Here is a 19,259-nt window from a genome sequence, read left to right on the forward strand (position 1 = left end):
CTATTGAAGTGCAGTGTGGCAGAGGGAGGAAGGCAGTTGATACGACGCGTGCCAAAGAAAAATTGGAAATTTGTCGTAAGTTCCTATGGGACCAAACTGCTGAGGTCATCGGTCCCTAGGCCTACACACTAATAAATAAACATATGCCCGGGGTCCAGACTCGAACCTCCTATGGGCGGAGCCGCGGCAAGGCACCCAAGCCCACGCGGTTACCCCGCGCGGCCAAATATGTCGAACACATGGCCACAACATTGAGGGGTCGAGCGGTGGTGTGCAAACATGCAGTGCCCGGGAATTGGTCGAACGTTGGACATGCCTGCGAAATTTCTTAAAATCCTTTGTAACATTCTGCATTGCTATCCATACAAACTCACCCATGTTTAGGAATTGCTTCCTGCTGACCTCCCAGCAATACAAACGCTCGCTCTGGAACTTCTCGCTCGCATGGAAGTGGGCAATGAACGGTCATCTGACATTCTGTGGACAGACGAAGCCCATTTTCATCTTCAAGGACATATCAAAAAACGTTCAAATGTGTGTGAAATCCTATGGGACTTAACTGCTAAGGTCATCAGTCCCTAAGCTTACACACTACTTAACCTAAATTATGCTAAGGACAGACACACACATACACACACACACACACCGATGTCCGAGGGAGGACTCGAACCTCCGCCGGGACCAGCCACACAGAAGGACATATCAATAGCAATTGCAGAATAGGAGCAACGTAAAATCCGCACGCACATCAGCCAGTACCACTCCATTGTGCGAATGTGACTGTGGTGCGGGTTGACAGCGTTGTTTATCATAGGGCCATACTTTTTCGTGATGAATTCTGCGGGTCCTCTTGCCTCTACCGTCACTGGTAAACGCTGTCAGTCTTTCGCGCACCGGCGCCGTTCGAACCCTTCAAACGTGGAATCGTTATGCTCATTTTTATGCAAGATGGAGCTCCTCCGCACGTTACACAGCCAGTGAAGCGGCTGCTGCAAAGGCATTTCGGAAATGCTAGAATTATCTATTGTCATTTCCCTACCGCCCGGCCGTCCAGATCACCTGATCTTGATTTGTCTGATGTGTACACTGTTCCAATTACGAACATTGCTGAATAGAAGGCACGCACTGCGCGATGCATTCTGGACGTGACCTCCGAGACATTCCACTCTGTTGTGCTACATGATGTTTTTCGATTTCAGCTTGTGGAAGAAAACGGTGGCCATCATACTGGACATCTATTGCGCCAGTCTCACAATAATCAGGAACTGATACGATTTTGCTTTTTATGCGGTTTTTGGCCTCTGGACAATTGAAAACCGATTTTTCCCATTCGCTGTGGTGCGATTTTCTAGTGGTGGATGGGCTTAACTAACAGTGCCACACGGTGGCCGAGCGGTTCTAGGCTCTTCAGTCCGGAACCGCGAGACTGCTACGGTCGCAGGATCGAATCCTGCCTCGGGCATGGATGTGTGTGATGTCCTTAGGTTAGTTAGGTTTAAGTAGTTCTATGTTCTAGGGGACTGTTGACATCAGATGTTAAGTCTCATAGTCCTCAGAGCCATTTGAACCATTTTTTGAACAGTGCCACAGATTTTGACTGCCGAACTCGTGCAGTCATGTGGTGCATTGAACAATACGGATGATGTAATTTGCAACTCAAACCGTAGCAGTAGTAATGCGATTCATCTATCATTCGTAGCCGACCCCATTCACGTTAAGAAGCCTACAGCGCCAACTGTTGCTAAAATTTTCGTTTTTTTTTTTTTTCCATTAGGTCCTGTGTCACAATACGCTGTTCAAATTTGATGTCATGCTGAGTAGTCATATTTTCTTTCCATAGTATTTTAAAACTGGAATTTTAATTACAGACATTCCAATATATAGCCACCACTCTCCTACCTTGAGCGTTGGTTGTTGTTGTTTCAAACAATCAATGAATGGATAAATCGGCTGGGCTCACTGGCACTCCTCTCCAACTGCTGGATGTGCGAGGACACAGTAGCGGCTTCAGTGACAATATTAGCATATTTTTAACCTGCGAACTGACAGGATTAGAAAGTTCCGGACGATCCAGATTATCTAATAGTATTCTAATCATAAGCCGATAAGCCGTACAAATATATCCTACATGTTTCCTGTTAAAACCGACTGCGAGGAAGAAAACAAAGCAGCACATTGTTGTGTATACAAATTTTGTTTAAAATTGCATTTAAGGACAAAGAACAGTACATGGGCGAAACGGTTTGTCTAATGGTTTAAATTCCCGCTGTTGTAGTTAAGTGATTTGACTGAAGAAAACTAAACGACTCATTCTCGTTGCACGGCACAGTTTTTTCTTTCTTGTTGTCGCTTTGAATAGAAATCCTGTAAATTGTTTAAAAAAATTCTAACCACCGGACGTCTAGATATTTACTACAGTATCGTGCATAAAATTTTAAGCAAAAACGTTTCGAGGTTTTAGCTATGTAAAATAAATTTGTCAAGAACTTGAGGGATTTTTGGTAACGCTGTGAAACATCGACTAGGCTTTATATACTGAAGTAGCACGGATTTTAAATACATATTTCTCTCTCTCTCTCTCTCTCTCTCTCTCTCTCTCTCTCTCTCTCTCTCTCTCACACACACACACACACACACACACACACTCTTTCTTGTCCATCCGAACGTTTATTAGAACATCGTGTAAAAATTTGAAGTAATTCGGTCAAAAACTTTGAGAGTGTTCTGTTAGAAATGTCGCCCTCTTGGATATACCATTATATATTAAAGAAACATGTAGCCAATGTCCATCGAAGTGTTTAATTAGAGCAGCATCGTGTAAAATTTGACGTAAATCACTCTCGAACTCTTCGAGAGTTTAGATAGAAACTTTCCCCTTTATATACAGGATGCTTATAATTAAAGTTAAGCTTTCAAACCGCTGTGGAAATAACCACTGGTCAGTATGACGTAAAATTGCAACGGAATATTATCGGAGAAGGGAGGAAACGTACGGCAGAAGAAAAATAAATAGTTACAAAATGTAGCAATAGATGGCGCTGTAGGCATCATAATTTAATAGTGGTAGACTACAAATGACAAATGAATCATACAACAATGCCTAAGATGTACGTTTGACGTTCAACAAACTGTACTACTCAGTGTTCATGGGTGTACAGGTGTGATACTAATAGTTACCTAAGTCCATCCACCACGGCAAGGTCACATCACATCGGATGGGAAAAACCGGTTTCCAGTTGTCCTGAGGCCAAAAACCGCATAAAAAGCATCAATCAAAATCAATCCAAATTACTAATTTCCTGTGACTGGCGCAAAACATGTTCAATATGCTGTTCACCGTTTTCTGCAACAAATGGGAATCGAGAAACAGCATGTTCCACAACTGATTGAAGTGTTTCCGGGGTCACGTTCAGAATGTGTTTCGCTATGAGTGCCTTCAATACAGATAAGTTTGCAGTCGGAACACTGAACACACCATCTTTCAGGTAGCCCCACAGCCAGAAGTCACGGATTAACATCAGGTGATCGGGACAGCCAGCCTGTAGGAAATGGCGGCTGATAATTCCAGTATTTCCGAAAGTGCGCTTCAGCAGTTGCTTAGCTGGATTTGCAATGTGGGGAGGTGTGCCATCTTGCATAAAAATGATTCCATCCACTCTGTTGGAGAGCTAGAATGACGTGGTAGCGCAAAAGACACTCATAGCGCTTACCAGTGACGGCACAGGTAACAGGTAACACCTGTCTCTTCGAAAAAATATGGCCCTATGATAAATGATGCCGTAAACCCTCACCACATAGTGACCTTTTCAGGATGAAGTGGTACTGGTTGATTTGCGTGTGGACTTTCCGTTGCCCACATTCCACAATTCTGTGTATTGACATATCCTATAAGATGGAAGTGGGCTTCGTCTGCACACAAAATCTTCCTCGGCCAATCATTGTTCACTTCCATGCGAGCAAGAAATTCTAAAGCAAAGGTATTTCTTGCTGGCAGGCCAACAGGAAGCAACTCGTGCACATGGATAATTTGGAATGGATAGAAAAGAAAGATGTTTCGTAGGATTTTACGCACCGTGCTCACGGGTATGTCCAACGTTCGGAAATTCTTCGTGCACTACACGTTTGTACACCACCACTCGTCTCCTCCTGCTGTGGCCACTGCTTCCACTGACATCGTATCAAATCGTTTCTTCCCTCTACCAGTTTGCACACCAAAAGAACCTGTCTTTTCGAATTTCCGAATCATTTTCTCCAGACCCACGGCAGTCATCGGACCAACCCCTATTTTTTTTAAACCCTTCAGTGTTCGGAACTTCTGCCGAGAGACGTGTGCACTGTCATCATTCTTCTGCTTTACAAGCAGAACGTTCCATTCACGTACGGAGCGCGGAAGACAGAATGATTGAGCGCGGTCCTGCATTGAGACGGTCACGGCGAACGTTGCAGACGCGAAAGGAGGGAAAGCCGTGTACCCGGCGTGTTTCTGCCAACTTCAATGGGTCGTGCGCATCGCAGGCGTTTTCATTTACGTATTCTGACACATATTGCGCCATCTATTGATCAATTTCACACTATTTTTTTTCTTCTGCCATACGTTTTCCCCCTTCTCCGATAATATTCTGTTGCAATTTGACCACTGGTGTTATTCCTACAGCGTTTTGAAAGTTTTAATTATAATTACCCCGTATTTAAAAATATATATAGTTAAGACTATCCAAGTGTGCATTAGAGCATATTGCAAAAATTTTAAGTTAATCGGGCAAGAACTTTCCGAGATTTTTGGTAATAACATTAAACGCCAACTTGTCTTATATGGTCCAGATTGTTATTAGGTTAGGTTAACTGTGTTATCAAATTTAATATTTCAGACACAAGCTTTTCTGACAGCGACGGGTTCTTGTCGTCCCAAATATGCGCTACTGTTGAGAAACTGGAAGGCGAAGTCCACTCCATAATGGAAGTGCAGTTGTCCAGTGGAACCAAAATGTTACTCAAAGTTGAAGTGGATGTAGATTGTAATTATTAGGCAGAAATGAAGAGGCCTGCCCATGGAATGCTAGCGTGGATAGCTGCATAAAACTAGTCTTTGGACTTGAGACCATAACAGGAACAAAAACATGACCATTATTAGTCGCCTAGAATATTATTTATTGCACCTGGGTGTTTCGTTTGTCGTCTGTTTTATCGTGATATTTTTCGATGACACACTACAGCAGTTGATAGTAGACGCACAACTGTCAGCCACAGTGCGGTGCGATTTCTTTAGCCAAATAATATTTTGGGTCGGGTAATACCCGCACTGGAGTGAACACTGGTTATTACTGGGAGTCCAATAACTGATCAAAGTTTGGATCAGTTCTTTGTCCCCGTTACGTGGCTGATAGGAGCATCCTCAGTCTGCTTTTTCTGTATTAATGGCCTACTAAACATCTGTAATCCGTAGACCTCCGGGTACGATCTCCGCAGACTGTACCCGTATGTTTTAACTCTACCCCTGGTCCTGCATTGATTTGAAAATATATCTGCGCTTTTTATCGCCTGTTTTTACAACACCAAGCGGGTTGTACTTCAAGCAGCTCCACATGCGATCTACACAGGATGTATGTGGCTATTTTAATTCTATCTTTCCCACACCCATAGAAGAAGAAGAAGAAGAAGAAGAAGAAATTGAACCAACATCAAAACTAGGTAGTGAAACACATGTCTTCTACTGAGTAAGTTATCACAGCTGTTAAGGTACGCATTTTAGAACTCATGTTTACTAGACTTCGTTGCTACGAATGGTCTGTTAGAGTATGGACTCTGCAAACCACCGCGAAGTGCATGGCAGAGGATACATCCCATTTACCTGTTATTATTAGGGATACTTCCCTTTCCATTCACGTACGGAGTGCGGGAGACAATGATTGAACGCCTCTGTGCGTGCTGCAATTATTCTAATCACGATCCCTACGTGAGCGATACGTAGGGGATTGCAGTGTGTTTCTAACCATGTAAAGCCCGTTTTTGATATTTTATTAATAGAGTCTCTCGGGATAGTTTACGTTTATCGTCAAGAGTCTGTCTGTCAGCTCAGTACCTTCACTTATCTCTGTGAAACTCTCCCATGGATCAAACAAACCTGTGACCATTCGTGCTGCCCTTCTCTGTGTACGTTCAATATCCCTTGTTGGTCCTATCTGATATGGGCCCCACACACTTGGGAAAATTTCTACGAGGGTCATTCAATAATTAAATTGGTCTGGGGAAAAAACTGTTAGTAGGGCAGGTTTGGTACTTTTATGGCTTTAAGTTGGCATCACTGGGATGAGCCTGATCAGCTGACGTATCAACATTGTTTTGTTTATAACCTCAAAAATACATTTCAAGATGGCGAGTCCGCTTGAAACGTCCCCATTAGTTGAACAGCGTTCGGATGTTCGTTTTCCACTTGCTGAAGGCGAGAAACCAGTGAATATGTACTGTAGAATGTCTAAAGTTTATGGTGAAGGTTGTATGAATCGTATAGATTTTTAAAAGTGGATAGAGCAGTTCAAAAATGGTCGCGAGTCAGACTGACGAACATCGTTCTGGCCGACCAGTTGCAGTTTGAACTCCTTCACTTGAAAGTCGAATTGATGACATCATTCGTGCCGACCGCCGTGTGACTGTGGAAACGATAGTTGAAAAGGTTCAAGTTAGTACTGGTGCTGAAGCGACGCAAAACATAGATGGGTCCCAAAGGAGTTGATGCGGCTATACAAGGAAACAAGGTTGAGAGTGTGCACAGAGCTAAAGGAACGTTATGAAAGAGAAGGTGAGCACTTCTTCAACAAAATTTAACTTGGGTTCACTATTGTGAGCCAGAATCAAAAAGACAAAGCATGGAGTGGAAGCACACCAACTCAAGAAAAAATTCAAAACCCAAGCATCAGCAGGAAAAGTCATGTTGACGGTGTTTTGGGATGCTGAAGGTCTAGTTTTTTGTGATTTTCACGAAGAGCAGCGTATAATGAACAGTCAGTACTATTCGAATTTGCTTTTAAACAAGGTGAAGGCAGCCATGAGAGAGAGACGTCATGGATCTCAGAGAAGAGATGTGATTCTTCAGCAAAACAACGCACGTCCTCATATTGCTCAACTAACCTGTGAAACCATCAACAAAATGGGCTGGGAAGTACTGCCTCATCCCCCTTACAGTCGTGATTTACATTTGTTTGGTGTACTGAAGGAGGCATTACATGGGAAGATGTTCCAGGACAACGAGGACGTGAAAACGTTTGTGGGAAATTGGTTCAAATATCAAGATAAGAGTTGGGATAAAAAAGCTTGTAGCCCGTTGGAACAAGTCCATAAATGTTCAAGGGGATTATGTTGAAAAATAGAAAAAGCATTGTTTTGTAAAAATTACGCTTTTTTCCTCCAGACCAATTTGTCTCTTTAATTACTGAATGACCCTCGTAGAACTGCTCGCACAAATGATTTGTAGGCAATCTCCTTTGTAGACTGATTGCACTTCGCTAGTTTTCTACCAATAAACCGAAGTCTACCACCTGCTTTACGCACGACTTAGTCTATATGGATCACTCCATTTCATATCCTTACAAAGTATTACACCCACGTATTCGTATGAATTGGCCGGTCCAGCTGTGACTCACTGATATTATAGTCACAGGCTATTACTTTTTTTTTTGTGAAGTGCAGAATTTTACATTTACGAAGATTTAAAGCAAGTTGCCAATCATTGCACCACTATGAAATCTTATCAAGATCTAACTGAATATTTATGCAAGTTCCTTCAGACAATACTTAATGATAAGCAACTGCATCACCTGCAGAAAGTCTGAGATTGCTATTAATATTGTCTGCACGGTCATTAATAAACAACATGAACAGCAACGATCTTACACATTTGCCTGGGGCACACCTGAAGTTACCTGTATATCTGGCTATGACTCTCCATCCAAGACAACATGCTGCGTCCACCCTAGCAACAAGTCCTCAGTCCAGTCACAGATTTCACTTCATACCCCATATGAGCGTACTTTTGACAATAAGCGTAGATTGGTACTGAGTCAAATGCTTTTCGGAAATAAAGAAACACGAATCAATCTGACTACCTGTATCCAAAGCAAAGCTTTCAGTGTTTCATATGAGAAGAGGGCGAGTTGGATTTCACATGATCGATGTATTCAGAATACGTGCTGGTTGGCATTCAGGTGGTACCTGATCATGTTTGACCTCGGAATACGTTATAAAATTCTACAACAAATCGATGCCAAGTATATTGGACGTTAGTTTCGTGGATAATTTTTATTACCCTTCTTGTAGACGGGTGTTACCTGTGTTTTCTTCCAAATACTAGGCACGGTTTTTTTGCTCGAGGGATCTACGACAGGTAGATAGAAGAGGGACCAACTTCGCCGCATATGCAGTATATACCCTGATAGAAATTCCATACAATTCTGGAACTTTGTTCAATCGTAACGATTTCATAGTTGATGGTAAACCTTTCGGGATGTGAGGTCGTGGTCCAAGAAACTCTTCTGTTCCTGACGTTTCGTCCAGGACTGCGCAGGACATCTTCAGAGGCGCTCCTCTGCTGTCTGGCCGACTGGAGGAGCGCCTCTGAAGACGTCCTGCGCAGTCCTGTAAGAAACGTCAGGAACAGAAGAGTTTCTTGGACCACGACCTCACATCCCGAAAGGTTTACCAGCAGCTGTGTCATCCGGTCGTGAAAGCCTTCTTCTATTAACGATTTCAGTTATTTCTCAGCAGCACTGACGCGAATACTGATTAGAGTAGTCGTTTCAGTGGTACGAGGAAACAATTGGAGCAATTCTCCTTTGCAAAGGAACTTTTGAAAACGGAGTAAGCATTTCAGCTTTGGCGGCTAACGTCGTTCCTATCCTACTCTGAATGTTGATCATTCCAGCTAGGGCACCCTTTACATTGACTTTTATTTAGGTGGCTGCATCGAAGAAAAAGGAAACTTCAGTATATTAAGTCTTCAGTGATGCTTTCTTTCCGGTTGCCAGCCGAATAACGATTACATTATTTCGTCTTCAGAGGCCATGTCGTAGATAATTTACTTCTAGGACTCATATTCGTGTCTTACGGGCGAGTCCGATGCGAAGCCGCGAACACGCTGCATGCCAGTGTTTTTCTGAACTCGGCAGCAGTGCACGCTGACTCTAGGGGCCGCCGGGTAGCAGCACCTGTACAAATTCGGCCCCGATTACGCCGCCAGGGAGCAGCAGCGTCGCGTCGCCGATGCCGCCGTCGACGCTACGTAACTAGTCAAGACTGAGCGGGGCTGCGGGCGGCGGCGGCACGGCCTTCTGGCGCGCGTAAGTTCACTCACCAGCCTAGCGCTGGCAGCTGCGCTCTCTATATTTCGGTGGTATCCTTTAAGTGTGCAAGGGAGTGTGTGTTCTGTTGACGCGAACATCGCTACGAGTGGCATGCTCGTAATGGCGCTCAGTTTTACGGTCACTAGTGAAGAGCGTGGGTAATGTGTAGTTTCGTGTGATGTTCGAATAGCTTTAGGGTTTCCTCTTTAAGTTACTGCCTAGAGTTAGCGAAGCATATCCTGACGCGCAGTTCGATGAACGAGATTGCGTCCCCAGTGCCAGAGGAATGCGTTAGGGCGGCAACTTGGATGACGTATCGAGCGGCTGCGAGTACAACCGAAGCGAACCGAACTTGATCCCCGGCCAGCCGGTAGCGCAGGCGCACTCACACCGGCTGCGGCCGTATTGTGCGCACTGTGTGCCGTTTCGCTGACGGCAGGGAAGGAGACTGGTGGACGAATTGTCGGGGCGCACAAGGGACAGCGCAGCGCAGCGCGAGACACGGGAGTCCGGTGGAGGCGTGGCTTCGCCGGGGGCTGGGGAAGCGGCTCGGATCAATGCAGGCGGCTGCGCTCGCCGCCCTTCACGCCGCTGCTTGTGCACGGCTTAACAGCCTCCACATTATCGTCTGAGCGCCGAATTAGCGACACGTGATTTACACGTTTTTTCGCGCAATTCTATTCTTCCGTAATGTACATACTCGACCTGTATGCCTGTAATGTACTCTACATCCTGCATTCTGTCAGTGTTTTCTGCGCGATCTTTTCCCCATAGCTCTCTTTTTATCATTACCACCGTATACTGGCCACTAATCCATGATGTGTTGCGCATTACCACAAGAGTCATAAGAGGGTTTTTTTACCACATTTACATGCAGTGCATCTTACGGAACACAAAAATCTATTTCCGCCGTCGTTTTTGTATGTTAGTCCTGAATTGATTGGGATAAGCCTGATCAAATATTGGTTTTCCCGAGTGATAGTTGTTTTACAGTATTAGAGCCAGTGAATCAGTTGTTGAGATATCATAAGCACAGTGAAGTGAGCTGAGATATCAGTAGAGGGAGTGCAATTTCCTTACGAATGTCAGTAAACGCTTGAGGAGGAGATTGTTCAAGAAAAGATGTTTATAAAAATTTTATGCACTGTTAATTAACGCATTCGAAACTTGTATTCCTTTCACCAATACCGCGCGTGTTTTTGGGGGAAAAAGCGCGCGTTTTTGGGGAAAAAGCGCGCGTTTTTGGGGAAAAATGTGCGAAGTGATCGCTATTGAAACATGATTGTACTCCAACACTTTAGAAACTTGTAATGGTCAGATAGCCTTCGAACGAGTAAAGACGCTTTCATACTTCTGTGCACAAGAGTTTGGGAATGTTGTGTTACCATCCATTGTTAGTTTACGAGAGGCTTTGTCACAAAAACAGGCGAAACTGGTACAGCAGTTCATTCATTACCGAGCTACACACGCTAGAGGATTGCTGCCAAGAATTTCGATTTTGATAACTCAACAAACATATCGGCATTTATGTACCTTTTTTTATCTAATAAAGATAAAATGTGTGTTCCTCCAGTCAAATAAAGAAAATGAATAACTTTCCCGGCAGTCAATAATTCTTCTCATTCAATCCACATAAAATCACTCTTCCTTCATTAAACAACATTTTTAAAAAAATTTGTAGCGACCAACGACCCAACGCTTTTTTCAGAATCGTTATTCTTTTTACATGTCCAACCAGAAGCAGTATCAGGAAATTGATTTTGCAGAAAACCCATATTTTATTTGCGAGCCCACGTACTTTAATATATTAATTGGTGCCCGTTTTACAATAATACGGAGATGCTGATTTGTTAACTTGCTTCTTATGATGGACTACACTTGACAGTCGAACACTCACAGTTAATGAAGTAATACAGATAGTAACCTCTTCGGTAATCACTCATTTTCGCTATTGTTCTTTCGTGTTGTGAATGAGATTTGGAACAGGTATAACTCGCGAACGAAACGATCAAGCAGAAGCTTAACGCTAGACTTAAGCTCGGGGAAATTTTCTGCTGTCATCCAACCATACTTGTTTCTTGCCAATACGTACCAGTAGCAACTTGCCTGCCAGCTGCAAAACCTTTCAGTGGGAACTGGCCGAATACACGTGTGCGTGGAACACTGTTAATTTGTCAGGGCTGAACGTCCCGTCACTAGGACAATCTCAGTGAGCCAGTGCGGTAGGTGAATCAACACCCCCCCCCCCCCTCTCTCTCTCTCTCTCTCTCTCTCTCTCTCTCTCTCTCTGAACGGTTTGAATCTGTCATACCACGAATATGGGAGAACGTTCACTCTTGTGTGACACAATCGGGACCACGGCTCCTCTGTAATCAATAGGTTATGTAGTTGATATTCTTTGTGGATTTTTCCGTAACAAACCATTACGTTTCAAAACTGTTTGTCAGGAGTGTAGCGATTAGTCATAAGATAACACTGAATTACAACTTCGCATGTAAATTGTTAAATGATTAAGTAGGAAAATCCTTGCAGTTCTTACAGAAACTACGTGTAATCTAAATGACGAGCGGCGGATATTAAACAGCAGGCCCACCTTCTTAAAATGTTAACCTTTCTCTTGGTCACACTGGTTCGCTTCTATATATACGTGATACCTCTCTCCCTGTTGTAAGTGTAACGATTTTCTGGTACTTTTGAAAATGTGGATACGAAAATTGTTAGCAGCTAGATTGGCGAGACCCGTAACTATTTTTTAATTTTTTTATCAATGGCTTGAGAACATGGCGTCTAGTTTCGAAAAAAATATGAGGAAAAGAACTGCAATCAGCCAATTTTTTTTTTTTTTTTGAATGGAAAATATTTGATCAGGCTAATATCCGCAATTGAGAAACACGTTAACAGAATAAAAAAACCGTTATCAGTCATTTCTTGTTAATTGGATGACCGATTTCGAAGCCCGAAATTTTGACTTCAGGTGCCACCAAATAATTATGTTAACATAAGTTTGTGGCGGTCGGACCAGTGAGCCATGGTGGGGTCACAGCCACATCAAACACACGCATGGGAGCACAGGACCAGCAACCGCTTTCGTGTGTGTGTGTGTGTGTGTGTGTGTGTGTGTGTGTGTGTGTGTGCGCCCGAATGAGTGTGTGTGACCCCACCATGGTTCACTGGCCCGACCGCCACACACTTCTGTTAACATAATTGATTGGTGCACCTGAAGACGAAACTTCGGGCTTCGAAACAGATCGTGCAATAAATTCTTACTGACAACCGAAGCGGATTTTTATGCTGTAAATAGGTTTTCAATGAGTGATTGGTTTCACTGTAATTAGTTATGTGCCTAGGCCCATCATCATCACACGCCAACCTACAATTTTTGGACAAGCTTCACATCTCTGTGTCAAGGAAAATTTTACTTTGGTGCGTTACAACGTTTAGGTCTGCCGCATTGATGCGTGGCAAGCTGAACAATGAGCCAGACTGAATTCAAAGTGTCTGCCTTGGGAGACAGATGAAAAAAGAACTTTTTACTTTCGATGTATAGTGCACTGAGCACTGAGACGGCAGTGATAAAATTATGGAACATTTCGGAAATAAAAATAATAATGTAAAATGAATTGTGAGACGATTCAAAGTTCAGGACATCTGCACCCTTTTCAAGGGAAGCTTTTAGTGGAGACGGGTGACAATTTAAGTCCCGAACGTTTGCTGTATTGTGTAGATAAATGGTGAGAGCTTACTTAGTGTTGTTTAGTGTAGAATAAGAGCCGTGATGTTATGAAAAGCGATGCTACTACTTCACCTATCCACTGGAATGTCAGTGAGGTTAACGGTCTCGTCTGACGAAGAGATCACCAACAGCAACGCCAAATACGAAACTGCGGAGTTTGTATTCAGCCCATGCCATTTACGTAATCTCTGGCAGTTAAGAGCAATGCACTACAGCTTTGAACACTTTATTGGGTAAATTGTAATAAAACATTCTCCTACCAACAGGGCTCGAACTAGTTACCCCGGCTAGAGTGACAACACTTTAGCGACTACGGACGCTAATTGTGAGATTCCCCCTCGCAGAAACCCTTAATCCAACGTCTACATCTACATAAATACGCCACAAGCCTATGTGTGGCCCGTGGCAAGGTTACCTTTTTACAATTACTAATAATTTCCTTGCCTGTAACACTTGCAAAAAGAGTGCGAGGAAAACGACCGTTGACATTCCTCCGCAAGAACCCTAATTTCTTTAATCTTTGTGGTTGTTGTGCGATGTGTGTGTTGGTGGCAGTAATCGTTCTGCGATCAACTTATCTGCATTTTGTCAATAGTGTTCATCTATTTTTAAAAAAAAAAAAAAACAACGTCGCCTTCTCTCCAGGGATTCCCATTTGAGTTCCCGAAGCATCTCTCCATAATACTTGCATATTGATCGAACCTACAGACAACAAATAGAGAAATCCGCCTCTGAATTGCTTCGATGTCTTCCATTAATCCAACATGGAGGGGATCCCAACATTCCAGTAGTACTCATGAATCTGTTTTATACGCGGCCCCCTTGACAGATGAAATACATTTTCCTACAATTCTTCCAATAAGCCGATTCCTTACCAGGATCATATCGCTGTGCAATGTTCCACCTAGATATCTAATTGACGAGACTGTGTCAGGCAACACACTACTAATGCTGTACTCGAACATTATGGAATTGCTTTTCCTACTCAAATGCATTAACTTATATTTTTCCTACATTCACAGCAAGCTGACATTCATACACCAACTATAAATTTTGTCTATGTCATCACGTATCCTCCTACAGTGACTCAAGAATGACACCTTCCCGTGCACCACAGCGTCACCAGCAAACATCTGCAGACTGCTGCTCAACTTGTACCTGAGGTCTTTTATGTACCAGCGGAAAAATGCTCCTATCGAAGCACGAAATAGGCGACTATGCCCTTGGGGGGGGGGGGGGGGGGGCGGGGGGAGGCAGAAAAGGGAGGAACCAGCTACCTCAGTCGTCATGCCGCCTTCCTCTCTAAAATTTTTAGCATGCGAAAATATTTGAGCTCTTTTAACAGAACATACCAAATCGTTTTATCCAAGTGTCTCTTTTAGTTATGCCTTCATACTCAGCATCTCTCTCCAACTTTTTACTTTTTCTCCCTTTGATTTACAGTATGTCCCACAGCTATTGTCTCTTCTTTCACTTACACTGTCTCCTTTTGTCTCTCTTTCCCACTGCAACTGTCTCCACCATTGTCTCCACCATTTCTCAGCAACTCAAAAATTCTGGTAGGTCCAACTTATATTTTCCCCTCTATCTACATGTTTAACATATCGGTCCAAAATGCGGCCTGTCCCTATACCATTATTAATTAAATATTTTACGGAATTTGCAGTCTTTCCAGTTTTACATAATTTTTGTAGGGCATTTTTAGTCCTTTCCAGGTACTTAAAGAACTTTTTAGCTTTTTTTTGTCACAGAAGTACCTCTTTGCATTATTTGCATAGGCGTGAAGTATGTATTATACAGAAAAGGCGCTTCATAAAATTTTATTGGTGAGTAAATGCTGACTAAAAACATAGTTTGGTGACTTCATAAACCCTGCGACGACCCTAGAACCGTTGTCATATGTTCAAAAAATGGTTCAAATGGCTCTGAGCAGTATGGGACTCAACTGCTGAGGTCATTAGTCCCCTAGAACTTATAACTAGTTAAACCTAACTAACCTAAGGACATCACAAACATCCATGCCCGAGGCAGGTTTCGAACCTGCGACCGTAGCGGTCTTGCGGTTCCAGACTGCAGCGCCTTTAACCGCACGGCCACTTCGGCCGGCTGTCATATGTTCAGACCCGATATTTCGTACGTAACTATAGTATATTTTAACATATTAGGTCTCAGTCAAGAATAATGATATCGAAAAAAATTTCGAAGTTCTCCAGGAATATCATCTGAGCAATACAAAGGAAAATTTTCTGTGATTGGCCGTGAACTGGTGCTTCTCTCAGGGCTTTTATCACGCCTATGAACAAATGGTACCTTTAGATGCCGTCTAAGGTCCGTCCTACACCACACCTAATGCAAAAGAACTGATTTGCTAAATGTACCTGGGCTTGAGGAAGTGGGTAATATTTAAATTTTGACCCTGTACTGTATCGTAGCTGCAGTGTACCCGTTCTTCCTATAAGTTACAAATGATCGGTAGGCCAAGGAATATAAAAAACAGTTAACCCCTTATCTCTGTGACCAACAGTACCCGCGATATGGAAATTGAGGTGGTGTATCTGTCGCAGTCACAATGAGCTCAAATCCACAGAGACAGAAACCGAAGCTACAGGTGATATTGATTGTGTGGGAGACTCAGTATTAGGAGCGGGCCAAAAAAAAAAAAAAACACTACGTGGATTCTTCCTTCACCTACCAGACTCATCTTGTGATGCATCCGAAAACTTCGGAAAACCTCGCTTCACTTGTACGTAAGTTTCCCAGTCATACTATAATCACCGGTGGGGATTTAACCATCCAACAATTAACTGGGAAAATTACAGTTTTGTTAGTGGCGGGGATTATGTGACATTCTGTGAACCATTACTAAATGCCTTCTCTGAAAAGTACCTAGAATAATTAGAAAGTCCACCCATGATGAAAATATATTGAATCTAATGGCAACAAATTGACCTGAGCTCTTTGAGGATGTCCATACCGAAACTGGTATCAGTGACCACGATGCCATTGTGGTAACAATGATTACCAAAGTACAAAGGACAACTAAAACAAAGATATATAGGTAAAGTAAAGTAGATAAAACATCAGTAGTGTCGTATCTCAACGAGAAACTTGAACTTTCAGCACATGGTAGGAGCATATAGAGCAAATATGGCCCAAGTTTAAAAGAATAATAGATCATGCACTGGATAAATGTGTATCCAGTAGAACAAGTCATAATAGGAGGAACCCTCCACGGTATACAGTATGCTGTGCCATGCACTTCACCTTGGTTTGCAGAGTATGGAGATGTAGTAGACGTAGATATGACCCTTAAAAATCGCATTTTGCTCGCGGTATTACTGCATAACAGGTTTAAAACGAAGTGTATGATTATAGAGAGCTGCTGATATAAACGCGCTTGGCTCTCAATAGCAACGCGTCATGCCTTCAGTGACTGCCGTAATAGAATATTGTCATATCATATTTCACAAAACCCAAAGAAATTCTGGCCGTATGTGAAGGAAGTATTTGGCATCAAAGTTTAGTGATACTAAAGTTAGTGACCAGTCCCTAGCGAATGAGTCACGAATTGAAACTACACGTAGCAAAGTGAACGGTGAAACTCTGTAACTCCGTTTTCAAATGTCCCTTTACAAAGGAAAACCGAGGAGAATCAGTTCAATCCTCGTACCACTGAAAAGATGATTCTAATCGGTATTAGTGTCAGCGGTTTTGAGAAACAGCTGAAATCTAAATCTCAATAAAGCGCCCATGATCCCTTGGAATCCCTATCAGATTTTATACTCTATTTGCGGCTGAATTAACCCCTCCCCTAACTATAATTTATCGTAGATCTCTCAAACAAAAATGCATGCCCAGCTCTTGGAATTCTTGGAAAAAAGCACAGATCACACCCTTCTACAAGAAAGATACTAGAAGCGATCCACAAACCTACCGACCATTATCGTTGACAGCGATTTGTTGCAGACTCTTAGAACATATTTTGAGCTCAAACATAATGAAATATCTCGAACAGAATGATCTCCTGAATGCGAACCAGCATGGATGGCGAAAACATCGATCGTATGAAGCCCAACTCGCACTTTTCTCACGTGACATACCGAAAGCTTTTGATCAAGGCAGTCAGGTTGATTCAGTACTTCTCGATTACCGAAAAGCACTTGACTCGCTACCACACCTACGCTTACTGTCAAAAGTACCATCAAATGGGGTATCAAGTGAAAACTGTGACTGGATTAAGGACTTTTTGCTAGGCAGGACCCAGCATGTTGCCTTGGACGGAGAGTCATTGTCAAATGTAGAAGTAACTTCGGTTGTGCCCCAGGGAAATGAGTTACGATCCTTGTTGTTCATGTTGTTTATCAATGACCGGCAGACAATATTAATAGTAATCTCAGACTTTTTGCAGGTGCTGCAGTTATCTATGATGTACTGTCTGAAATAACTTGCATAAATATTCAGTTAGATCTTGATAAGATTTCAAGGCAACTTGCTTTCAGTATTCGTAAATTTAAAATTGTACACTTCACAAAAAAAAAAAAAAAGTACTAGCCTATGACTAATATCTGTGAGCCACAGTGGGTGAAGTAGGTGGTAGACTTTGGTTTATGTCCGCCCCGATAGCTGCGTGCTCAGCGCGACGGAATGCCGTGCAAAGGGGCCAGGGTTCGATTCCCAGCTGGGTCGGAGAATTTCTCCTCTCAGAGACTGGGTGTTGTGTTATCATCCCCATCGACGCGCAAGTCGCCGAAATGGGGTCAACTCAAAAGACTTGCACCAGGCGATCGGTCTACCAGATGGGAGGCCTTAGGCACACATTTCATTTTTCGGTTTATTGGTAGAATTCTGGGGAACTGCAAGCAGTCTACAAAGGAACTGCCAACAAATCATTTTTGCGGCCAGTTATAGGATATTGCTCAAGTAGGTGGGACCCGTACCAGAGAGGACCAACAGGGGATATTGAACGTATACATGAATGGTCACCGTTTTGTTTGATCCATTGAAGAGTTTCACAGAGATGAATGAAGGAACAGAACTGGTAGACTCTTAACGACAAATGTTAACTATCCAGAGAAACTCTACTAATAAAGTTTCATGAACCAGCTTCAAAGGACGACTATACGAATATATTACACCTTCCGACGTACGATCACATAGGGATCGCGAGGATACGTTTAGAACAATTACTGCACCCACTGAGGCATTCAATCAATCGTTCCTCCCGCGCTCCTTACGTGAATGGAACGGGAAGAAACCCTAATAAATGGTCCAGTGGGACGTAAGCTGTGCCATTCACTTCACCGTGGTTTGCAGAGTATATATGTAGAAGAAGATACGACCCTTAAAAAATCGCACTTTGCTCGCGGCATTGTCATGTACGGACCGATGTGTTACTTGGACATGGAGAGAACAAGAGCGATCCTATCACACTTCCCTGGGGCCCTCCTGGCAATGTCCTTACATCTATGAACACACACGAAATTTCTTGTGATAGTAAGTTGTGTGCCAGAGGATGACTGCTGGTGCTTCTCTTATACCAACATAATAGAGACCTCTGTAATGACTTGAGGCTTTAGCTGGTGATCAGGGCTATTTTGTTTCCTGGCGTTGTCGTTCAGCTTCTTGATTCCACAAAGGTGTCAGAAATAAAATCAAACATAATTTCTAGTCGACGCGAAAGTATAAAATGACTATGGACCATAAGGTGTGTAACAGAAAATGGAAGCAAAGTGTAGCATTACCACGAAATGGAATATACGATTAAGTTACGTGGAGTGATTGTGTGTCAGTAATTCACACTTCTTCACAAAATATGACGACTTATCCAAAAAATCACAGAGCTAAATTCAGGGTTGTCCCAATTGATGCTGAATTGTAGAATATGTCACAATAATTTGGTCACCTGAGCGGTACTGCTTTAGGCAGTTGGTGCGGTGCAAGTTCTTGTCAAGGAGGCTCGTACCACCGGTGGAATGGCCGAGCGGCCAAGGAGTCTGGTTCCTTTCGTGCTGCGAATTTCAGTCTGCTGTTGCAGCCCTTGTCAGTATTCGAGTAGTAGTTCCGCCGAAGCCTCAATTTGATTCAATACGGTCATTTTGCCATCTCTCTCTCTCACTCACTCACTCACTCTCTCTCTCTCTCTCTCTCTCTCTCTCTCTCTCTCTCTCTCTCACACACACACACACATTTTCCCT

At 43.0% G+C, this 19,259-nt stretch overlaps 1 protein-coding gene across 1 annotated transcript in view; it reads left to right on the forward strand.

Moving 5' to 3' along the window:
• Positions 1-9,280: 9,280 nt before the first annotated feature.
• LOC126236371 (protein Gawky) overlaps positions 9,281-19,259 on the forward strand; it is a 274,769-nt gene continuing 264,790 nt past the window's right edge. The window contains exon 1 of the mRNA XM_049945615.1: positions 9,281-9,329. The gene's annotated coding sequence lies outside the window, so the exon portion shown is untranslated. The remainder of the gene's footprint in view (positions 9,330-19,259) is intronic.

The sequence above is a fragment of the Schistocerca nitens genome, chromosome 2 (assembly GCF_023898315.1).
Source record: "Schistocerca nitens isolate TAMUIC-IGC-003100 chromosome 2, iqSchNite1.1, whole genome shotgun sequence".
NCBI classification, from domain to species: domain Eukaryota; kingdom Metazoa; phylum Arthropoda; class Insecta; order Orthoptera; family Acrididae; genus Schistocerca; species Schistocerca nitens.